The sequence below is a fragment of the Mustela erminea genome, chromosome 4 (genome assembly GCF_009829155.1).
Source record: "Mustela erminea isolate mMusErm1 chromosome 4, mMusErm1.Pri, whole genome shotgun sequence".
In the NCBI taxonomy this organism is placed as follows: domain Eukaryota; kingdom Metazoa; phylum Chordata; class Mammalia; order Carnivora; family Mustelidae; genus Mustela; species Mustela erminea.
In genome coordinates, this window is record NC_045617.1 from 12,254,019 (window position 1) to 12,279,665 (window position 25,647).

The 25,647-nt window shown below is 39.6% G+C and overlaps 1 protein-coding gene across 6 annotated transcripts in view; it reads right to left on the reverse strand.

Moving 5' to 3' along the window:
- Nucleotides 1-25,647, reverse strand: part of SCAF8 (SR-related CTD associated factor 8) — a 189,686-nt gene that overhangs the window by 68,005 nt on the left and 96,034 nt on the right. For 2 of the 6 annotated variants that reach the window (XR_004284748.1, XR_004284750.1), the window contains exon 22: nt 13,948-14,014. The exons of 2 other annotated variants lie outside the window; for them this stretch is intronic. The gene's annotated coding sequence lies outside the window, so the exon portion shown is untranslated. Of the gene's footprint in view, nt 1-13,947; nt 14,015-21,461; nt 22,827-25,647 lie in introns of those variants that run through there. 2 more of the 6 variants (XR_004284749.1, XM_032338648.1) reach the window with 2 other exon arrangements.

Below are 25,647 nucleotides of genomic sequence, written 5' to 3' on the forward strand. Positions count from 1 at the left end.
GCCACCCAGGTGCCCTGACAAATTGATTTAATTCAATGTTCTGAATTCGTCACGCATAACGGATATTGATATAACAGAGAAATGTACAGAACGAAGGCCTGCTCCTTCTCTGATGGCTGGCTCACTGAGCAGTTAAAATACAGTAGCATGGGAGAAATATCTAGCATCCACTGTACCATGTGATGTTCTGTATCAGGATGGGGTGTGTGTGTGTGTGTGTGTAGGGAGGGGTATTCACATCATACAGGACTAGTTTAAAACTGTGAGTGCAGTTATCTGGTTATTAATAAAGCATGTTCTTTCAAGAAATACCTCAGTAAACACTGCATTTAACACCCGTGACCTAAGAAATACACGGCTCTCTAGTTAATGGCCTTTTACTTATTCTAGAGAATCTCTCCACCTCTCCCCTAAAGAAATGCCAGATGTTAGACAACACACTGGATACTAATCCCCAGCCCTCTAAGTTCATATATCTGTAACACATTGTGGCAAGCTGGTGCCAAAATGTCTTATTATAATTGATTTATCCCATCTACTAAGAGGCAATGAGTATCTGGATAATTGCTTAGGGGCATAGAATTTAAAAGTATATAATGAAAATATACTTTTCAAATATTTATGTGGTCGTACTTTTCAACACCAAATCCATACCTATAAAAATGTCTATGTATTTATGTGTCAGATATTGTTTCTCTCACTCAGAATTGGTATGTGGGTAATAAATTTTTACTATATAGAATTTGAAAGTTAATAGAGAGATCTTTTATATAAGTGACCAGGTGATTGTTTTAAATTTTTTAACTGGGTTGAATTTAAATGCCTTAGAAATGACCTAATAGATTTTTGAATGAGATGCTATAATAAATTAAAATGTTATAGAAAAATTGTTTTCGAAAAAAACACATTATGTCTTGTGATTTTTACTAAAACTAGGGCATTTAAGTGCAAAAAAAGGTGTCAATATGAGTCATTGAAAACAGCAACTGAAATACGATTATAGACTCCACAGGAAAAATTCCAGAAAAAGTATTACATCAAAAGAAGGAAACTCACTGAATTAATATGAGAACTTCAAAGAAAAAAATGAAGAACGCTTAGATCATTAAAAATGACATACACATCTGGTTTCTTGATATAGATGTCTGTAAGTGAGGGTTAGAGAAAACACAGAATAAACCACTCTGATTCTCAGAGAACAGCCAAGAACAGAATAAAGTCTAAGAATTCAGCTACCATATCCCAGAATGGGTTCTAGGAAAATGTGTGCGTAATAAGAGCAGCCTGAGAACTGACCATGTTCTAGGTTCTATTCTAGGTACTTCACATCTGCTAAGGTAATGGCTGCATCCCGCCATGCTATTCTCAACCCCATCCTACAGAAGCAGCGTGGGTAACTGTGAGGTAACCTCAGAACTAGCAAGTGGCAGAGCCAGGACTCCAATCCGGGCCACCTCCCTGCAGGATCTGGGTGGCTGGCACGGCAGCCTGTGCTGAGTGCCAAGGACTAAGAACGCTGGCCCCGAGCGCAATATTGTCCTACAACCAGAGGCCCAGGCACGCTGTCTACGGAAGAGTTCCTTGAGCCCTAGCGGCTGGCTCCGTTCACAACATTCCTCATCGCCGTTTACCACCACATTCCAAGTACCCTGCAGCACGGGGCAAGGCCAGCTGAAGGTGCACAGACGGGCTCGGGCTCTCCAGTCGGGGCACAGGGGCAGTTTTAAGACAGACATGCATTCGTTTGGCTCTTGAACCCTCCATTGTTAGCAGGCACAACTACAGCGGTCACTGTGTGTGTGTGTGTGTGTGTGTAGGGATACAACTACAGCGGTCACTGTGTGTGTGTGTGTGTGTGTGTGTGTAGGGATACAACTACAGCGGTCACTGTGTGTGTGTGTGTGTGTAGGGATACAACTACAGCGGTCACTGTGTGTGTGTGCGCGCACGCGCATGTGTAGGGATACACACACATATTCCTATGAAATAGTTTGTTGAAATGCTCAGAGAAGGAGACACTCATTAGTAAGGACACCATGGGGTTAGGGCAGAAGCCGTTTTAACAAGTTAAACTTCCTCTGGGACTATTTTGGGTTAGTAAATTAAAAGTTAAAATAATGTTGAATCTAAGGAATCTTAAAGTTCCTTCAAACACTGAGAGTCTGTGATTGTGTGTGTGTGTGTGTGTGTGTGTGTGTGAAAACAGAATTTCTGGTGCTTTAGCTGGTGTGTGTCCTAAGGGGAGTGTCCTAAGTGTCCTATGGGAAGGTGTGCCACAACACCACTAAACACTAGGATATGCTTCCACTGGTGCAGAAATGGCAAGTGAGCATCTCTTAGATGATGACAGGCACTTGTTAAGGCGGGGGAAGGAATGCGGTTCCACTCCCAGAAATACCAACGATGAATACTAGCTCTAGGACCACCAGCTCATCATCAGGAACACTAGCTTCCTTTCATAGGTGCACAGCGACCTCTACTGGTATAAAGGTAGCATCCCAAACGCAAAAATTTTCTCTGTAAATTAATTTTCAGAGGCACAACTTAGAATATCTACTCTTTTGGAGCCTTAAAAAAATCTTTAATTGAAAAAATTCCTTCCTCTGATGGTAGTAAATATTCCAATCAAAATGGTCCACACATAGGGGTGCCTGGGTTAAGCGTCTGCCTTTGGCTCAAATCATAATCACAGAGTCCTGGGATGGAGCCCCGCATCAGGCTCCCTGCTCAGTGGGGAGCCTGCTTCTCCCTCTCCGTCTGCTTGCCACTCTGCCTACTTGTGTGGCCTCTTTCTCTGTCAAATAAATAAATGAAATCTTAAAAAATAAAAATAAATGGTCTAAATATATATTATCATAGAGTAGAACTGAACTGAGCAGTACTTTAATTAAAAAAATTAATCCCACCGGTGATAGCAAGAATAAAAGTATCAGGGCATCAAAACTGTAATTAAAACAAACCAAAACCAACCTTTTTGGGAATACCTCTAATATGCTCAGAAAGTTACCCAAGGCACCAATTATAGAACAATAATTATATATTAAAAATTCTTGAATGCTTTGAAACTTTCAGTTATCAAATATCACATGGCCCATTTTCTCATGAATATTTTGCTTTCTCGTTTTCGAAGTAATACTTAAAGCTTTTTTTCCTTTTAAATCTCAGAGGTTATCAGAATTAAAATTAGTTGTAAGTACGTTTATTACGTTTATTAAACTTTCAGTGGATGAATTTTGCCTACATGTGAAGAAACAGCAAAGACGGCCTCACATGCTTCATTATGTAACAGACATGCACACGGAAGTATGACTGGAATACTGAGCATGACTTCAAAGGAAAGCGTGAATTTTTAAAAAAAACAACGGGAATATTTTTGATTCTTGTAAGCTGAACTAATTCCTTTGAAATTTCATTTTCATAACTTTCCACTGCAGAAAATGAAGTTAAGAAAGAACTCAAAATGATACCCCAGATTTTATTACAATGGCGGGCCAATAGAGCCTCTCTTCTTTTTTGTTCATATTCTTTTTATTTTTTTAGATTTTATTTATTTGAGAGAAAGAGAGAGAGGGAATACAAGCAGAGGGAGAGGGGGAAGCAGGCTCCCCAGTGAGCAAGTAGCCTGCTGTGGGACTCAATCCCAGGACACTGGGATCATGACCTGAGCCGAAGGCAGATGCTTAACCAACTGAGCCACCCAGGTGCCCCCATATTCTTTCTTTTTAAACAAGCACAATTAAAATATCTGAGGATTAGTGAGTTAGTTGGGTTTTGCACAATATATACACAGATTAAATGCAGAGTTTGAGAAATATTTTATTGCCTAAATAAGAGTAATGGATTGGCGGGGGGCATCTGGGTGGCTTAGTCCATTAAACTACCAATTCCGGCTCAGGTCATGAGACCCAAAGATCATGAGCTCAAGCCCTGTGTCAGCTTCTGTGCTGGCTGTGCAGCCTGCTGGAGATTCTCTCTCCCTTACCCTCTGCCCCTCCCCCCACTTCCTCTCTTAAAAAAAATATGAGTAACAGATTAGGAAAAATGAAGACATTTCTATTTAACTTTGATAACTAGGATATAAATGTTTCTACACTTTCTTTTTTTTTTTTGGAAGGGAATTTTAAAGTTATGATTTATTCATTAAATCAATAATTATTTATTGACCCTCTACAAGGTAAAAGAAATAAAATTAATAATAGGCCACTCACATTTAATTAAGATCTTGCTAAATGCTAGACACTCCATCACCCACTTTACATGCCTCATTTTGTTTAATCCCTACAATGACCCTATAAGGTAGTTTCTACACTTTCTTTTCATTATTTTCATTTATTAGTTTATCAGTCAATATGTGTTGCACTACCTGTAGGCACCACCAGGAATTAAAGGGTGAACAAGGCATCATATCCTTGCTCCTGAGGAATTAAATAGGTATGGAAAATACAAATGATTTGCTCTACAAATAATTATAAGGATATATCTTAAATAACTTTAAGATGCAGTTTTCACTCAAAAGCTCCCTCCCTCTTTGATCTCCCACAACCACATCTGTTGCCACTGGGAGGGCCTCGAGCCCGCCGACCTGCACACTGCTTCTCTCTCCCCACCCTTCTGGGAGGGGGCCGGGAGAGTGACACTTCTGGCTCAAGGCCTATCCATATGAATAATCGTTAAAGCGATTATGACCCCATGGCTCTCCTATCCAACCAATCATATCCCACAATCACATATTGAACAGACATGCAGCTTTTAACAAGGAAAGACGAAGTAGAAAGTGAAAGCCCACCGAGCCTACCACAGTCCTGCCTGCATGTCCAGACCCCCCCAACTCCCCCCCACCACCTACAGGATGAGGCTGGACTCACGTCAGGATAACATGCCATTATAAAAGCAAGAACCGCAAGCACTAATAGCTTTTAAATGATAAAGATTAAGTCAAGAAATTCTGTGTAAATACTGAGTGTAATACTGAATAATAATAATACTACTAAATACTGAATTCAGTATTATATATATAATATATATCATATATATACTGAATACTACTGAATAATAGTAATGCTGAATAAATACTGAATGTAAAATGTGTAAATACTGAAGCCTTGACCATACTCAAAAATAACATCCAAAAAGGCAATAACATCATTTAAAACACAGCCAGGACTGTGTGTAAGAGAGAGAAACAGGAAACCGGAAACACCTGAAATATTCCTCAGTAGAAGATTAGTTAACTACACTGTCGTTCACTAACCACTGGAATATTATGCAAGCATGAAAAGAAATGATATGCTTATATACACTGGAAGTCTCTAGAAGGTCACATGGGGATATATCAGGGGTTGCCTCTGCACAAAAACTGGCTGGCTGGCTAATTTTGAATTTTTTACTTTATAACCTTCAGTGCTTGTTGAATTTTTCATGATGAACATGTACTATTTAAAAAATAAAACAGAAAAATAATCATAAAATAAATACTATTTTTTTAAAGATTTTATTTATTTATTTGACAGAGAAATCACAAGTAGGCAGAGAGGCAGAGAGAGAAGGGGAAGCAGGCTCGCCGCCGAGCAAAGAGCCCAATGCGGGGCTCGATCCCAGGACTCTGGGACCATGACCTGAGCCAAAAGCAGAGGCTTTAACCCACTGAGCCACCCAGGCGCCCCAATAAATACTATTTTTTAAAAGAGAGAGAGAGAGAGAGTACGCACACATGTGAGTGTGAGTGGCAGGGAGGGGCAGAGGGAGAAGGAGACACAGATTCTCAAGCAGAATCCATGCTGGGTGTGGAGCCCAATGTGGGGCTCAATCCCAAGGCCCCAGGATCATGACCTGAGCCAACATCAAGACTCTGGTGCTTAACTGACTGAGCCACCCAGGCGCCCCGAAATAAATACTATTTTGAATGACAAAAAACCCCAGCTGCTCTGTGGAGAAGAGAAAGAAAACAGGGATATTGCTAGGTCAGTGGGAGAGTTTTTCACAACAACAACAAAACAGGATAGAGTACCTAACTTTTCTTTTTTGGCCAAATGAATATTTTGACAAATTCATTTGACAAAATAAACTAAATGGATTTTTAAAAATAAGCAATGACTAAACTGGGTTAAGTGATAATATTCCTAAAAGGAAATAAACCTTTACACAAGAGTTCTTTGCTGTGGGAGCACTACAACATTTTATAAAATATTTTCTATCTCCACAGTAATCCTCACAAAATTCCTATCTGCTTTATTCAGTGCTTTGCTCTAAATGTTAACACTCCAAGAATTATTTCTGAGTAACATTCTGTTCTCCTCTACCCGTGGAATCTTCCGTTGTATAAACAATATGGTAACAGAAGATTAACTATCCACACACATCCCCAAGACCCTCAGATGAAAAAGTCTGTGCTTAGGACAGAATTCGCCATGGGGACTAAGAATGCGAAAAAACAATTCTGAAAACAACCTCAGTTCAGAAACCCTGCTTTTAAAAGCAGATCAAATCTTAAGGCCCCACAATGCTATAACTGACAGGTGCTTTTTTTTTTTTTTTCTTTTTTTAAATAATCACGACACCTTATGTGGGGCTCGAACTCATGACCCTGAGATCAAGATTCATATGCTCTACCAACTGAGCCAGGCAGGCACCCCAGCTTTTCTTTTTTGACTTTTTGAAAGTATTATAGGAAAAAAAAAAAAATCTAAAACAGCAAAAGCAACTATATGATCTAAGGTGAAGTTCTGCAATATAAAATTTAAATTTCGTAACTAGTATAGGTAGAGATCAACTGGGACAGAGCCAAAAGGGGAGAAAACAAAACAAGGTAGAGTTGCGGCTGCAGACCGCACACTGCTCAGCTGTACGAGGAAGGCAGAGAGCAAAGGTCTGGAAGACCAGGAATTCAATGCGCACTTGTGAACTGATCGTTTTTCAGTTGTGCATTTCAGTTACAGGCAGATTTTGTTCTTTATAAAAATGTATATGCTGGGGGCGCCTGGGTGGCTCGTTGGTTAAAGCCTCTGCCTTTGGCTCAGGTCATGATCTCAGGGTCCTGGGATCGAGCCCCGCATGGGGCTCTCTGCTCATCAGGAAGCCTGCTTCCTCCTCTCGCTCTCTCTCTGCCTCCCTCTCTGCCTACTTGTGATCTTTCTCTCTGTCAAATAAATAAATAAAAATCTTTATTAAAAAAAAATGTGTATGCTGGAGAGTGATGGTGCACGTCGGGGGTGTTTAACTTTGAATCTGAAATGTGCCGGGGTAGATGAATTTTAAAATGGGCAGAGAAAGGCAGAAAAGAAAGCTAGGCAAAGGGAAACACTAATTTTACAGTATCCCATGAGCTGACAATGTATTTGCAGATTCAGACTGTGCTCCTGAAGTACCTGTGTTTGTGTGTGTGTGTGTGAATATACCTTATGTCATATAAAAATCTGTGCATGTAAAGAAAGCAAAAACAGCCTTCTACTGAGTCTGACTGACCTTCATGTGTAATTAAGCAGTGGGAATAATTTTACAGTGCAGATGTTTTTGTGGCTGTAATTAGGATCGGCTCCATTCATCTGTCCATTTTCAAAGATTTATCATTTTTAGGACACCCCAACAGTAACATTCCTCCATTGTCATCAAATGATTAGTAAAGAATTTGCCCCTCATGACTATTCATCAGAGTTAAAATCCTGCACCAACGAAGCCACTTAGCTGTGGCAAAACCCTGTTGGAGATCACCAAATGAGATGAATGCTGTAACTCTCCACACACCCTTACAAAACTTTGAATGAAAAATTACAGAATACTCCAAAGGGGATGCATCTAGCACCACACAGGTAGAAAAATGAACTGACAACCCCGAAGACATCGGATTAGCCTTTAAAAGAGTTAAAAATGTTTTACATTCAGCTAAAAGCTTTCATACTACTAGATCCAGATTTAAATGGTGACATCTTCTTTTCTAAGCTTCACAGCAGAAATTACAGGTCTTCTCGGCTTTTTTTTTTTTTTTAAATTTTATTTATTTGCTAGATAGAGAGTGAGAGTCAGCGAGCAACTAGCAGGGGGAGTGGCAGGCAGAGGGAGAAGCAGGCTCTCTGCAGAGCAAGGAGCTCAAGGTGGGACTTGATCCCAGGACCCCAGGATCACAACCTGAGCCGAAGGCAGATGCTTAAACAACTGAGCCACCCAGGCATCCCTAGATCTTCTGTTTTAATAACTAAAAGCACAGTGCAGCTTTACGATAGATTTGAAATGATCTTTGGAAAACTGAGAACTAGAACAACGGTGTGTTACTTTCTTGCTATGGCTAAGGACGTTTTTAGTTTGTAGTAATGCTGTATCACAAGCATTTTATTTTCGACAATCAAAATTTCAAAATCTTACTTTCTCCTTAGAAACTTACCAATTAAGCCTTTACCAAGAGGCTCTGACACCCACCTTGATGGGATCTAATTAGCTACTTAATCCCTCATTTAAATACACAACTAAATTGCATACCAAAATGCTATATGGTCCCCATCAAACTTACTGTACTGTATAGTTTGTTGAATAATGAGTCTGTGTTATGATAGAGTCTTGAAACACCATTAAGTACAAAATTATTTTCCTTTTGAAAAACACATGTTTTTAGGTCATTAGAAAACAACCCGAATTAGAAAAAAAAGTAAAAATCAGAAACGGATCTGCCTTGTTAAATGCTTTTCTAAGGAAAGAAGACAGAATGCACATTTGCATCTTGGGTGGAGAACTAATCCACGTAAAAAGCGAAGTGCACTATTGCTACTTCTATGTATCTCCTTAAACAATTACAACTCTTGGGTTTTACAGGTTAATGAGAATATGGATAAATAAACTGCTTCCTTCCTACTGTTGCTCTTTTCATATCATAAACAAGAGGTTCTAATTTTAATACGATTATCAGCATGGGCACATAAGAAAGGAATATTTCAGGGGCGCCTGGGTGGCTCAGCTGGTAGAGCGCCTGACTCTTGATATCAGCTCAGGTCATGATCTCAGGTCCTGGGATTGAGCCCTGCATCAGGCTCTGCTCTGGGCGTGGAGCCTGCTTGAGATTTTCTCTCTCCCTCTGCCTCTGCCCTTCCCCCCTCCCTCTCTCTCTCTCCACCTTAAGAAAGAAGAAAAGAAAGAAAGGAAGGGAAGGAAGAGAAGAAAGAACAGAAAAAAGGAAAGGAAAGGGGAAAAAAAAAGGAAAGGAAAAGAAAAGAAAGGAAGATAGATTTCAAGGTTAGCGAGCACAACCAGGCTAGAACAAAAAGTAGCATGCTACGTGCTCTAGTTGTAAGGAATAAATACTTCTGAATTCCATTCCTAACTCCACCTAATATGAATATAAAGAAATCATTTATCTGTTAAGTATTTAATATGCTTATCAGTCAAGTGAGTAATAAAACAATAATATTAACCAAAGGTCAGTAAAGCTAAAGGAGAGCCAGGTGCGGTAAAAGAAAGGGAAACTACAAGGTCAGCAAGAAGTAAACTATACACACTAACACCCCTACCCCCCACCCCAACAATAACCTACTTTCACTTACTTGTCCAGCTTCTGAGTGTTCTAGAATTCCTGTTTTAACTTTTTTTTTTAAGTTTACTAGAATTAAAAAATAAAGGTTCGTTGTTCATTATAACATACTCTAAGGACAAGCTTAATAATTACAAGAGTTTGAAATAAGCAGTCCAACAGTGGAGCAGGAATCATTCAACTCCAGACTACTGGTAATACTGACATTTTTATAGGAAAGGAATTTAATTTTAATTAGATTTGACCGATTAAACACAAACAACACAGGATGGGCTGCTTATGTTGACCGTATTCAACACTTTGAGGGGGAAACTGTTGACTTTATTACACAGCAAGAAGACAATTTCCTTATAAGAAAAAGGGCAGGGGTGCCTGGGTGGCTCAGTGGGTTAAGCATCTGCCTTGAGCCCGTCATGCTCCCAGGGTCCTGGGATGGAGTCCCACATGGGGCTCATTGCTCAGTGGGGAGTCTGCTTCTCCCTCTCTCTATCCACCCCCCACCCCCTTCCTGCTCACTCTCTCTCTCTAATAAACAAAATCTTAAAAGAAAGAGAGAGAGAGAGAGACAAAGGAAAGAAGGAAGGAAGGGAGGAAGGTGGCAACACTGGGCTGGGGAAAAAAAAAGTATCAGTAGATGATGTAGTATTCCTGGTTTCCACCTGAGAATGTTACCTCTAATACCCTGCAAGGAAAAGACATAATATACAGGAAATGGAATCTGAGAAGACCACTTGCTAGAATAATTCCATAGAAAATGACAATGCCTTAATCAGTGGTTCTCAAAATTCAGTATGTGTGTAAGTGACCTGATGCAGGTTCAAAGAGGCAGGTTCCCTCATCGACTCCAGAGCTTTTAGCGTCACTTTGTCTTGAGAAGGGCTCAGCTGGCATTTTGAACAAAACTTCTGGGTATTCTGATTCAGGTTACCCACGGCCCACGCTTTGAGAGACACTTAATCTTACAAAGGGAGATCCCCTTATCGGTGGTCCCACCCACAGCGTGGTCCCACTGAGCAGTATGCCCAGAACTTTGAATTCCCTGCCATTTCATCATTAACCTCTAATGAAAAGTCAACATGAAAAGCTCTGTTTACAAAAATCACTTATTAAAGTGAGTTTTTAAAAAAAGGGATTGTATCTAAAATCACAAACTCAGTAAGAGATAACCGTCTAGCATCAATTATGAGGAAATGAAGACAAAACAGAAGAAAAAGTGAAAAAAAAAAAACAGAAGGAAAAAAAACATTACTTAGAATAACTCTGCTTAGGGGTAGTCTTATATGTCACAAAAAAACAGGCTACCCACAAGGGGACTACGAGCAAACCCACCTCTCTACTTGCACTCCCCTAGCCTACACGGAACTGCCACATCAATCTCTCCAGAAAAACCAATCCATCAAATCACTGCCTCCCCCACTGTCTAACTGGCAAAATGTGAACTTCTCAGCTCCTGATGCTTAAGGTTCTGTGGAATCCAGTTTCATCCTAACCAACCCAACCCCGTGTCACGTTACTCCTAATGGAGGTCCCGACGATGGGTCTTGGATCCCATCAGCCTCTGAATGGCTGACTCTCAGGCTTAAACCTTTGTCCTAGCTGGGTCAGTAGTCCTGCCTGGAATACCCTTCACCCTTTCTTCATCTAATGGCAGTCCTTCTAGACCTACCCTAAGTATCATTTCCACCATAACTGCCATAACTGCCACCATAACTCCACTTCCTCATTTCATTCATAGCTTCACCCAAACCTGAAGCATGGGACTATATTCTACTTGTTCTATTACAGCACTCGTCATAGTGCTCCGTACCCTCTCCTCCCTCCAGGACTCTCCCAGCTCCTGGAAGGCAATCACATTTAGAGAATTTCTTGGTACCTCCACTCAAACTGAAAGCCAGTCATACTGAATCGGCTTGATAATTGCTACCACAATTTATTAACAAATCATATCCCAGTACATATTTATAAATGAACATACTGAACGACTAGCTGGAGTAAACATTTTTTTTTAAAGATTTTATTTATTTATTTGACAGACAAAGGTCACAGGTAGACAGAGAGGCAGGCAGAGAGAGGGGAGAAAGCAAGCTTCCTGCTAAGCAGAGCGCCCGATGTGGGGCTCGATCCCAGGACCCTGAGATCATGACTGAGCCAAGGACAGAGGCTTAACCCACTGAGCCACCCAGGCGCCCCTTGAGTAAACATTATACATTACACATCCAGTGCTATCAGCAGCCATTCAGACTACACTAAGTAACTGTCTTTGTCCTCAACTATTTTTCATGTCTTAAGTATCTTTGAAACTATCGAATTATTTTCTGCGACCAGCATTACATGAAGCTGTATAGTATCTCTTTATTGCAGATTCTGAAACTCAGAGCTTCCTATTTGTGTGAGTTACTGACACTGATATTATAGCTGAGATGAGAAGCTGATGCATCACTTTCCCCCAAGACAAAATCACCGAATCTTTTATTATACTGATGTCTTGAGATAAATTTCAGGTACGAAATTTATTTCCCGTGTGCCATGTTTAGCACCTGGTATATATGAATGTGAAATATTAGCTGTTAATGATTTAAAAGCTCCAAACTGAATATACATCAATCTGCCATAGAGATTTTTATCTCTGTGATTATCTGAATTAAGTAAAAAAAGACAAGACTAGAACATGGCAAAGAGCTCAGGATAAACAACTTTCTTTAGACTTAGTATTCAATTATCATCTTTTAAATTGTGGCAAAATATATACAAAATAATATTTACTATTTGAATGGCATTTATTTTTACAGTAAGAAAACCGTTGAAAGGATATTGCAATACTGACTAAAACGTGGGATTCTTTCCTGCAAAAAGACTGCTACAGTTAACACCTGAATTTGGAAACTCGTGTTGGTAAATATCTTTTTTACATCGTAAACACTGCGACTAATGACAAAAATAATTAAAATGAAAGCTATTGGTGGTTAAACCACCTGTAAATATTTCAGGCAGAGAAATAAAATGCAAAATATCACACTTCCTAGATTTTAGGCCATTATTTTCTTAAAATTCATAAATGGGCCTCAGTAGCAGTAGCAGCTGATCTTTACAGAGAGCTAATTACGTGGCAGATAACTGCTTAGGGGTTGATATGCTTTATTGGTTTTTGTTTTCTCATTGAGGATTAATTGACGTACCATAACATTTACCTTTCCGAGTGTACAATTCAGTAGTTTTTTTTTTTTTAATTAATTTATTTAATTTTTAAAAATTTTTTATTTTTTATAAACATGTATTTTTATCCCCAGGGGTACAGGTCTGTGAATCGCCAGGTTTACGCACTTCACAGCACTCACCAAAGCACATACCCTCCCCAATGTCCATAACCCCACCCCCACTTCTCCCAACCCCCCTCCCCCCAGCAACCCTCAGGTTTGTTTTGTAAGATTAAGAGTCACTTATGGTTTGTCTTAAGTGTGTAAAATTCAGTAGTTTTAAGCATTTTCACAAAGTTGCACAATCATCACCACTACCTAATTTCAGAACATTGCCATAGGCTGAAAAGAAACTGTTGCCATTAGCAGCCTGCCTCCGTCTCCCTCTCCCCTCAGCCCCTGGCAACCACCCATCTACTTTCTGACTATTGATTTGCCTATTCTGGACATTTCATATAAATAAGGCAACAATATATGTGGTCTTTTGTGTCTGGCTTCTTTCCTTTAGCATAATACTTTCCAAGTTCAACCATACTGCAGCATTTCTGAGCATCTTACGTTACTTTTTTAAAAATACTTCATTTATTCATTTGAGAGAGAGAGAGAGAGAGAGAGTGAACGCACATGAGTAACAGGGAGGGGCAGAAGGAGAGGGAGCAGCAGTCTCCCGGGTGAGCAGGGAGCCCGACACGGAGCTCAATCCCAGGAGCCTGAGATCATGACCGAAGGCAGAACCGCAACCAAGTCACCCAGGATTTTGAATCATAAAACTGCTAATATGGTAAACAGCAGTCCACTTCCTGGGTCTTACACTATCAGCAACCAAAGTTGTACAACACTGCTAGAAAGTAGAACTTTCTACTTTCTAACTTTCTGCATCTATGCCCTCCAGTTTGTAAGCCACAAGCCACATGTGGCTGAGCATTTAAGTGTAAGTAGTGTGACTAAGAAAGGGCATTTTTTTTTTTAAGTAAACGCTATGCCTAACGTAGGGCTTGAACTCACAACTCTGAGAGCTGAATGCTCTCCTGACTGAGCCAGCCAAGTGCCCCCCAAAAAATTAATTTTTGGTTTCTTTAAAAGTTTACTTATTTAAGTAATCTCTACACCCCACGTGGGACTCATACTCACGACCCTGAGATCAAGAGTCACATGCTCTTCTGACTGAGCTCCTCAGGCGCCCTCTGAATTTTTAATTTTTAATAGAGTGAAATAGTCACAGGTGACTAAGGAGGTCCTTACAGGACAATGCAGGTGTTGAATGATGAGAGGCAACGTCCTGTAACAGGGCCACACCATGTTCTGGAAACTTTCAAAAGAAGAAAGAGACTTGGGTTATTCATACTGAGAGGGGAGCAAAAAGAAAAAATAAAACTTCCAAAGAAATCTAGATCTGACCTCCAAAATTTGAGAGAGCCTCCTTCAAATCCAGCCCTAGGGCTAGGAATATACAAAGAAAACAGAAGGGAGGCAGAAAGCACTACCCTTGAAGTAAGGGCTCGCCACAGTTGCGTGGTCACGTCACTGAGTCCGAGCGGCCGCTAACATCTATGAATCAGTCCAGGTATTGTACATAGCACTGTACGTGTTTTTCATTTAATCCTCGAACAAGCCTTCCACATAGATGTACTTATCTCCGTTTTATAATAAGGATATTGAGACTTGGGGAATTAATTTGCTGAAATAAAAATGCAACTTTTGGGGTATCTGGGTGGCTTAGATCATGATCTCAGGATCGTGGGACAGAGCCCCGAGCTGGGCTCAGCGCGGGGCACGAAGCCTGCTTGAGATTCTCTCTTTCCTTCAGCCCCTGCCCCACCCCACATTCTCTCTCTTTTAAAAAAAAAAAAAGCAACTTCAAACTGCAATCTAACGCCTAGTGCCCTTTCTCTATGTTCCGGGGGATCCTGCAGATCCTTCTGCTGCGGCCGTCAACACATCATGCTGACACAGAGCAGTTTGGCTCCCATTTGAAGGGTGAACTCCTTGAAGTCAAGGACGGTGCTCTCTCAGTCCCCTGCTAGCTTTCCCATCACCTACTATTACCAACTTTCACCTATCGAAGTACTAAATATACATATTCTTCAGGATTTGCTGAGTTTGCTGTGGATTTGTTTCTCTATTTCAATGATAAACCCATGGGGTAACATGCTTTCTCCAACTCTCACCCCTGAAGCATTTATATTTGAGTTTTAGAATCAAGTTTAAAGTTTAGCATCTAAAATAAACTACTCAGGGTGGCTGGGTGGCCCAGTCAGTTAAGCATCTGACTTCATCTGCCCCTCCCCCTGCTTGTGCTCTCTCTCCCTCTCTGTCAAATAAATAAAATCTTAAAAAATTAAAAAAATAAAATAATAATATAAAGTTAAAGTAAATTAAAGTAAAGTAAATAATTTAAAATAAAATAAAACTAACTTCTTTGGGGCACCTGGCTGACTCAGTCAGTAAAGCATGCAACTCCTGATCTCAGAGTCATGAGTTTGAGTCTCATGTTGAGTATGTAAAGATTATTTAAAAATAAAAAATTTAAGGGTGCCTGACTGGCACAGTTGGTTAAGCATCTGACTCTTGCTCTCAGTTCATGTCTTGATCTCAGGGTTGTGAGTTCAGGCCCCGTATTGGGCTCCACACTGGTCACAGAGCCTAGTCTGAATGAATGAATGAATGAATGAATGAATGAGTGAATTATACTTTATTTTTTTTTAAGATTATATTTATTTATTTGACAGACAGAGATCACAGGTAGGCAGCGAGGCAGGCAGAGAGAGGAGGAAGCAGGCTCTCCACTGAGCAGAGAGCCCGAATCGGGGCTTGATCCCAGGAGCCGAAGGCAGAAGCTTTAACCCATTGAGCCACCCAGGCGCCCCTGAATTATATTTCTTTAAATTGTTTCAAAAAATTTGCCAAGAAACTCAGAACATTAAATGTCTGATCAAAACATTTCACTCTGAGCTGTCATTTTTTCAGAATCATTAATCAAAAAAAAATCAGATTTCCTGTATCTTTAGAAATCATGCTATAGAAATTTAAATAGTACAACTGAAACCCTACATTTATACACAAATATAGGCACAAGGCCAGTATCTCCAGGTAAAGGAGGACCTACCTCTGCCTCCAAATCATAAAGGACTAAAAGAAGTCTACACACATTTATCTTCTTAATCCAAACTCATAACACCTATTCCAAGATTTAATGAGATTTAATCTAGAGACAAAATAATATTCACATGAGAAGTACACTCAAAGCTCGTTAGAAACATCATCAGAGGTATCAAATAAAACTCTTAAATATACCAAAAAGCACTTCTAGTTAAAAAATGAACTTCCCGGGGCACCTGGGTGGTTCAGTGGGTTAATCCTCTGCCTTCGGCTCAGGTCATGATCTCAGGGTCCTGGGATCGAGCCCCACATCGGGCTCTCTGCTCGGCAGGGGGCCTGCTACCTCCTCTCTGCCTCCTCTCTGCCTGTGTCTCTGCCTACTTCTGATCTCTGTCAAATAAATAAATAAAATCTTAAAAAAAAAAAAACGAGCTCCCCTTCCTTGTTAGAAATAAGTATCCTATAGGGTTTCTGCTAACTGCAGAAGATCAGAAATATGATTATGAAAGTACTAACTGTACTGATCTTTACAAACACCAGAAATATTGTATGCATTCCTTTTGAACATACGGAAAACCCACATTTATTGGGGAAAAGAAAAATGAACTGGATCCCTGTTTCTCAAATATTATCATTCTTTCAAATTACCAGAGGAACTTTTTAAAAATGCAGATCTTGATTCAGTAGGTCTGAGATGGAGCCCGAGACTGATTTTCTAACAAGTTTCCAAGTGTGATGCTGAACTTCTGTGTAGCCTAAGGCTTTGAATTGCTAAGGACAGATTTTTCCAGGTCTCAGTGATCTTTCTGGACTCTTCTGATTTCTTTTTATGTTTATTTACTCTTTAAAATTTTTTAAAAATTCTTGGGGTGAGAGGGTGGCCTCAGTTGGTTAAGCATCTGACTTGGTTTCAGCTCATCTCTTGATCTCAGGATTGTGAGTTCAAGCCCTGTATTGGGCTCTGTGCTAGGCATGAGCCTGCTTAAGATTTTCCTTCTCCCTCTCTCTATACCCCTCCCCCTGCTCCCATTCATACAAGTTCTCTAAAAAAAAAAAAACAATAAAAATAATTTATTAAAATTTGGGGCTAGTAGGTGGTGCAGTTTGTTGGGCAACCAAATCTTGGTTTCAGCTTGGGTCACGTTCTCAAGGTCATGAGACAGCCCCACATTGGGGTCTGAGCTCAGCGTGGAGTCGGTTTGGGATTTTCTCTCTTTCCCTCTGCCCCCCTCCTCCCACGGGCATGCAGGCATGTACTATCTCTCAAACAAATAAATCTTGAAAAAAATTTTTTTTTAATTCTTTTAACAAATTTTAGTACTTAAGTGTGTGCTGATTCAGACATTTCACCAGGAGCATAAAGATCTGATCTGGGCCTCTGAAGAGCAATTATGTCAACAAGTCATTACATTATAACCACAAAACACTATAATAAAGATACGCAGTGAGAAGAGATTGGCTACTTTTCCAGAGGAGAGTAGCGAAGGTTAAGGATGCAGCTCTTGACCTGAGAACTGAAGATGAACAGGAGTCTGCCCAGCGGAGAAGACTCCTCCTCAGGCGGAAGAAACAGCAAGACAAGCAGCGACCCACTCTGGAACTGCAGATTATATCAAATTGCTGAAACACGCTGTTTGTGGTAGAGATCAATAGGGGACCAGGAAGAGGTAAACAGATCACAGAGTCAGTGAGGGCTTCAGAAAGAACAAGGTCAGTGGATTGGTGAGGTCAAAAGCAGACTACAGTGCACTGGAGAATGAAAGGAAGAAGAAACTGAGACCCACATGGGGAGGAGGGGTGGCTCAGTCAGTTGAGCATCCAACTCTTGGTTCCAGCTCAGGTCCTAATCTCAGGGTCCTGAGATCCAGCTGGTGTCTGGCTCCATAGTCAGGGCAGGGTCTGCTCAAGATTCCCTCTTTCCCTCTGCCTCTGTCCCTCCCCGCCATGCGTGCACCCTCTCTCATAAATCTTAAAAAAAAAAAAAAACTTGCGACAAATGATACACTCTTTCCAAAGATCTTCCTATAAAGGAATAAGGAGACCAACAACTAGAAAAGAACAAAAGGTCAAGGGCACGCTTACTTTTTTTTAAGTGTGAGAGACAAGCGCATTAATGGGAAAGCTTGGGGTAAGTGAAGAGTGCAAGGTTAAGAATACAGGGAAGAGGTCAGGAGTGACCCTTGCTCCTAAGACTACAGTAAGGTTTCCAGCCCCAGCACTTGGACAATTTGGAGAGAGAACTGTTGGGGGGTGGGGTGTGCCCTACGCATTGTACGCTGTTTACCCGCATCCCTGCTCCTAATACTCACTGGCTCCAGTAGTACTCCCAACCCCATCTCAGTCAGGACAACCATAAGTGTCTCCAGACATGGCTAAATGTCTCCTGGGGGGAAAGGAGGGCAAAACCTTCTGTGTCGAGAACGAATGGTCTAGAGGCAGAGACCAGACAATTTTAAACAAGCTTAGAGAAGGTTGGCAGGAACGAAGACACTCCCATCTACCAGTTACACCACTGGAAGAGGAAGGTCCTCTGCTGAGTGGAAACAGGTATGTTTTATGGGGAGTGGAAAAGTTTTGGGATGATTCCATGGCGAATGGGAGAGGCATGTAGCCAGGGAAAGCAAACTAAGAAATGTTTTCTATTCTCTCAGGGTTGAAAAGCAGTGTATCTCCCTTTATGAATTCTCCAGAATATAGTATAAGAAAGGAATCCTAGCTTGGGGATTACAATGAAGGATCTTTATTAAAATACTTTGAAAATTTAAGAATTTTGATCAGCTTAAAAAGTGTTCTGACTCTTAAAAGAAAATTCTCCTAAGAATTTTCTCCTAAAATAATGCAATTTTATCATAATTTTGTGAAGTCTTTATAGGAAAGTTTCTATATTTTATTTGTCCCAAATCCTACCCATTAAAATCAACACATTTTTGTTATAAGACACAAAAGTAAAGTAATATAATCTGGGATTTTAAATTAGTCATCACATTTGAAAGAGTGTCATATTAATTGTCATAGGCTTCTGGATATCAGTCCACATTATATTTATGCTTAGTGCAGAGAAAAAATTAGTATTTATATCTGGGTCCCAGAAGCTTCACTGCTGCACAGAAGCAGTGACTGGTCAGAAGACATTGGAACTAGCCACCTTACTTAAATTTTATCTTCTAAATACAGTCTTTACAACTTGAAAATCTGGAATAATCTTTTAATTTCCTGAAAATGTCAAAAGTATACTTGTGCACAATATAAACAGCTGCCCTCATACCAAGGAAAAAGAGACCATATGTACAATAATACAACCAATATTTGTCAACATTGCCAAGAAAAGCGATCTGCAAGGAAATTTATCTCATTTTTAAATCTCCTAATGTGGTGCCTGGGTAGCTCTGTCAGTTAAGCATCTGACTTTTGATTTTGGCTCAGGTCATGATCTCAAAGTCAGAAAATGGAGCACCAAGACCGGCTCTGTGCTGGGTGTGGAGCCTGCTTAAGATCCCCCCCGCGGGACGCCTGGGTGGCTCAGTTGGTTAAGCAGCTGCCTTTGGCTCAGGTCATGATCCCAGCGTCCGGGGATCGAGTCCCACATCGGGCTCCTTGCTCGGCAGGGAGCCTGCTTCTCCCTCTGCCTCTGCCTGCCATTCTGTCTGCCTGTGCTCGCTCTCTCCCCCTCTCTCTCTCTGATAAATAAAATCTTTAAAAAAAAAAAAAATCCCCCCCACAATAAAAATAATAAAATCTCCTAAAAATATCCTTTAAAAAATAGGGAACATACCCCAGAAATTCTTTTCTTTTCTTTTTCCTGGATCCATAGACTTACGGAAGCACCTTCATGTGTAGCTAACAGAACTGGACTTGCATTAAGCAAGATCTTCCTCAAGAGACCAAACACATCTCAACACAAATATCTCACATTAAAATATATTAAAACAATAATCCTAGATATAGTAGGCAAAGATTCTTGTCTGTACTAAATAAACCTCAACGTAAACACATATTCAAGTGTATGAGAGAAACCGCTAGAGAGAAACCAGTGTTGGTTATAATCTGGCTATGATTATCTAAACGGAACTCCTTTAGGCTCTGCAGCCATCTGATACTGATATTAATATTGAATAAGTACTTTGGATCTGTTACCCATTCCCTTCCAAAGAAAGAAAATTCAAGTTGGATTCACTTTCAGATCTGCTATATAGACTGATTAAAGGATGAAAAATTAAGCTGAAATTCCATGTTCTAAAGACCAAAGTGAATGTCATTCAAGTGTATCTCCAACTGCAATTTTATCTGTAACTTGAGGCCTGTGATACGATGATTTCTGATAGTGGGAATGTTAGGAAAACCCCATGCACTTTATCCAAAATCTACCTACAGAATGGTATCTAGGATTACAACCAAGCAAGTAAAAGAATTTACTTAAGGAAAACTTGTTCATACAGCAATCAGGGTTATCCCTAATTAGGGATTATTATTAGATTATCTCTATTCCTCCCAAAAGACATGGAAATTCCATGTGCTTTGGAAACATACTAAGAAGCGGAAGAATTAAGAAAGAATATAAGTATAGTTAAAGAGCAGACTAAACATAATATAATTCAATTATAATTATTAGCAAACCTAAGGATTTCAGTATCTGGCTCAAGTCTTAAGCTACACTCATAGAAAAACAACTCTTTATTTATGTATGGTTGCACGTTACTAAATCAAATGACTTCACAGCTAGTATTAGGCACATCAGATTACTAGACACTTCAATCAATGCAGGTAGAGTCCGGCCAAGTTCCTAAGCAGAAAATTTCTGAAACTACTTTTATTTTTCTTGATATAAACAAAATGGCTCATTTCTGAGGGTGCTCAGCATTAAAAAGTCAACAAGACCATATGCACTGATTTCCATGATCACCCATAATCTTAAAATATTTTATTCTAACATATTTGGATTACATAAACATGAAAGCTTGATGTAAAATTTCACCTTTTCATTTCAGAAAGAAACGTGCGTTAGCGAAGTACTAAATAATTCCTGCTCCTTTCTTAAACAAATCTTTGTACTGGACTCTCACTAGCTTTACTCCTCTGGGAAGTAAGTCAATATATTAATCCCAATTCCATTCTGAGTTCTTTTCAATTCGGTTTCCTTATAAAACCTCTTCCTCTAATATAATTAAGTAACTGTCCCCTTAACATTTTTTAAATATAAAACTTAATATCTGAAACAAAAATTAACTGTGTTCAAAGGTCAAGTCTTAGCCTGTTTCTAGTAACAACTGAAAACAGTTTTATTGACAAGGTTCAAGTCAACCTAAATCAAATGGCAAAAGACAGAATTTTTCCTTTTAACATTTCCACTGAGGACTCTCTTTCCTCTAAAGAGTTCAAATAAGGCCAAAATATAATTAGGGCATTATGACATCTATAAAATTAAAAGCAAATAAATAATTTTATCTTACTCCTGCTTTTGTTTTAAAAATACTTTAAAGATTTTTTTTTAAATTTATTTATTTGACAGAGAGAGATCACAAGCAGGCAGAGAGGCAAGCAGAGAGAGAGAGAGAGGAAGAAGCAGGCTCCCTGCCGAGCAGAGAGCCCGATGTGGGATTGATCCCAGGACCCTGAGATCATGACCTGAGCCGAAGGCAGCAGCTTAACCCTCTGAGCCACCCAGGCGCCCAATACTTTAAGAATTCACAACAAAACATTTAATTTACTAACTTATGCAAAATGAGACTGCATCTCAAGGCCAGTGAAGGCAGAGACAGGGAAATATCCCCAGTGTTCATGTAAAATAACACAGAATGTCACCTTAAGAAGTGAAAAACTGTACACTGCCAAGTGAGAGGAAGACATTAGAACCACTGCTTAAGAAAGGCATACCATTTTAAATGGTCAAATCCTTCAGGACCAGGATGAAGAGGTTTCAGGTCTAATGTTAACTGGCTGTATGGAGAAATGTGGAAAATCTGGGGCTTAGCCAGAGTCTGGGATAGTTTAATTACGTATCTGTCATAGTTGTGGTAAAAGTATATGTGTCTCTCAGGGGGAGGGAAATGTTGGTATACTCTCTGCATTTTTTACCTTGCTCTAGACAGAAAACAGACAAAAAACTAGAGTAATGTGGTACAAGAAGATAACAAAGTCCATTATTATGGGTAATAACGATGTTAACTCTTCTTAGGCTCCAGGTTCTTTCTATTGTACAAGTTAAAGTTAAAAAGGCATCCTAAAATATGTGAGTCCTTTTCCTATGGCTTCAAAGATTTTTAATTACAGATGAAAGCTGTAAGATCAAAACGATATGAGAAAACTGGGAGTAACGGTGCTTAGGCTTTAGCAATTCTGTTAAAGAAGTAAATTCCAGACTATATTATGCTTAGCAAGCAGAAGGCTGTAGGAATAATTACGGTGGCACAGAGGCATTGGGAATGCTACTAATTCTCATTTACTAGAGGGCTCAAGGGTGCACATCAGGCTGTCTGAGCAGAAGTACCTGGGGGGTTTTCTTTCCTGGGCTAAATTCCAAAACCAGATAAATGTCTGCCTTTTTGTTTGTTTGTTTGATCATCACCCCAAGAGGTCTACTGCTTGGCATTTCAAAGATGTGCTCTTAGCGCATGATGAGCCAAACATGCTATCTTTATTCCCATGAATCAATCCTAGGCACTTTGGCTCAATGAAATAAAGTACTTCACTTTGAACTTATCAATTTGATAAGAAGATTAGAATAGTGGTTCATAAATTAGAACCGTCAAGAGTACGCCCATAAAGGAAAAAGAGAAAAGAGAACAAAGGTCTCTGAACCGGAACAGAAAGCATCTGGTCAAAGGCCAGCAGGGCCACCGCCTGCGCTCCCTCCTCCACTCTCACCACTCACACCTCTGGCTCCTCTCCCAAGTCCTACTCAGCCTTAACTGACTTTTGGCAGCTTTGGACTCACCTGGTCCAAGAAAGCAGCTGAAGCAAATTCACAAGGTGAATCATAATACTGATGACATTTAGAGCACTGGTAGTAAATGAGTACCTTTAGGCTGTAATAAATCAGAAGATGAATCAGAAATGACTTAGTGCTAGTACTTTTTTGTTTTTTAGCCAGCTGTCAAGCTGTCAGAAATACTATTGCTTTTTCTTTTTTAAAGTAATCTCTACACCCAACAATGGGGCTCAAACTGACGACCTCAAGATCAAGAGTCACATGCTCACCCAACTCAGCCAAACAGGTGCCCTAATACTATTGCTTTAAAAACTATATAGGTGGCTCTGTTGCTTGCTCTCATTCTGAGAATTTATTTAGTACTGAGTATACATTTAGTATCAGTTCCTGATTACTGGAGAATGTATAAAGAAGTCATATGTCTAATGAAGACTGAGTAGGCCCTGATAAGAAAACATCAGGCATCAAAGAACTAATTCCAAAAGAAACTCAAGTTTGGTAAACAGATGTGACTCAAAGCAGAGAAAGAAAAGATGGTTTTAAGTTGTCTGATTCCTGGGACGTCTGTGGGGCTCAGTCAGTTAAACACTGACCTCTGGCTCAGGTCATGATCCCAGGATCCTGGAATGGAGTCCCACATTGAGCAAGAGCCTGCTTCTCCCCGCCTACCCTTCCCCCTGCTTGTGCTTGCTCGCTCTCCCTCTCTCTCTCACTCACTGTGTCAAAGAAATAAAAAATCTTTAAAAAAAAGTTGACTCCTGAGAGAATAGTCAAATGCTATCACAAAAGATCAAAAGAAAAACTACATTTGCTGAAGGTTCTTTGAGAAGGTATATGATATAAATGTGTGTGTGTGTGTGTCTAATACAAAAGTGCATACAAACATACATGATGTATTTCCAATTATGAGCTGTATTAGGTTAGAAACGATCCGAAATATCAAATTAAAAAGGCAAAGAGCCGAGAGAGAAACAAATGTAAAGTCAGACTAACTCACTGAACAACAAAAATATTTATGAAGGAAAGTCCTGCCCAAGTCAGTGCTCTGTTGAAGGTGCCCGAGTAGAATACTTGATGACAAAGCCCACAAAAGACACTGCTCTCCAATCACTTTCTTTTCCCATGAGACAAAAAGACACTTAGAGGTACAGAAAGAAATGGAGAGCTATCTAAACTGCCAAGAATGGAGGGAAAAGTAGCAAAGTATTCCTTTGGAAAAACAAAATTATCCTTCAAAGGACTTAATGGCTAAACACAATTTATCAGCCTCATTTAATTCTCTGAACCTAGATTATCATGACTATTTTCAGGATCTGGTTACACTATTCCTGTAACTCCAAAAATCCTTTCCATCGGATGTTTAGTGGTTTAGAAAGTCAAGGCCATAACCTTGTCTATAACCCTTCGATAGCTACAGGCTCCTGAGATCTAAATGTCAGTGCCTTTAGTTTCTCCGGTGAACTCTCCATCAACACTTCTCCTTCATGCATTACTATTTCCAGATTCCCTACTTCTACTCTCAGGTAAATAGAATTGCTTTTGGAGTGAGGGAAGCTGTTTTTTTTCACCCTCTGAAAACTAATACTAATTTAGAAATTAACCTTAGCCTCCAACTCATTAAAATGTGAACTACTGATTTCACCTGCCCATAGTATGAAAGTCATATCATGAAGAAAAGTTCAAATACACAGCTTCAATAAAACAAAGACTCTGCATTGTGTATATTATGTACTTAGATCCTTCCATATCAAGTCCTACATCATAGCTTTGGTCCAACAAATAAAATAAGCAAGGTGGCAAAGAAAGATCAGAGCTGTGACATTTTAAGGGATTGCCCCATTCCAAAATCAGCTTTCTATATCAAGGTAACAATTAAATTTTACATTATCCCCTGAAGAGTCTAGCTGTTATTTTTTAAAGCTCTAATTTAAAAAAATTAGTTTCACATTTGAAAGAACAGATAATCACAGTTACTGTGGCATTTTGTGACTGCCAAGGGAAGCAAGATCCTTACTGTATTTTCTTAAATTGGCTACTATGGGTGACTGGACGTTCTGAAATTGGCAATAGTTAAGTAATTTTACTTCTCTCCCCAAACAGGTAATCTCCTGCATCTCAAATTTTATTTGACAGACTTAATTTGGGATAAAATGTTTTCAAGTTCTGTCATATAGGGAGACAGAACAAATTTGAAAATTGTTTTTCTAAATGTGGCTTCCCATACAATGGATTGAGGCAGACACAATTTAAGGAAGTATTTAGTTTTATTTTCAGCGATTAACAACATTTTTTTAGCATGAATATATTCATGGGAAAAAGTGTAGATTTTTTTTCCATTTCAAACGAGTCAGCATTTCTCAAGTCCCATGGGAAAAAATCTACTCTTAAAATGTGAATTCCTACTTTACTGAATTAAAAAAATCAGGAATACTATTTTTAACCACTAAATTATTACTATCTGGACATATTTAAACAATGAACCAAAGATAGGAAGCTTTCTAATTGTTCTTCCTGAAACTAGATCAGAGCCTTCTCTCCACGACAGGCAAGCCACTTGTGCCAGCAGGACACTTGCCACTGGCCTAATGCATCAGAAAAATACAGGAGGAGGAGAGTTTAGGGAAAAAAAAAAAAAAAAAAGCCTATAAAGCTCCAAAACCACACGAACTCCCATTCCCTGTCCTCTCCTCTCCTCCCCCATTCTGAATCTCCGTATCTGTACAAAGAGTCTCTTACTTGCAACTGACACATGTCCCAAAGTCTCCATTGGCCGTTACTGACAATTACAACAGTGAACACCTATGGAGTATGACATACCAGGCAGTGTTTTAAGTGTTTTGGTGTTCTTCAAATAAAAATCAAGAGAATGGTCCAAATTTCGGTAAAGTTACAGGGGCCTTTGTTAAGACATCTATTTG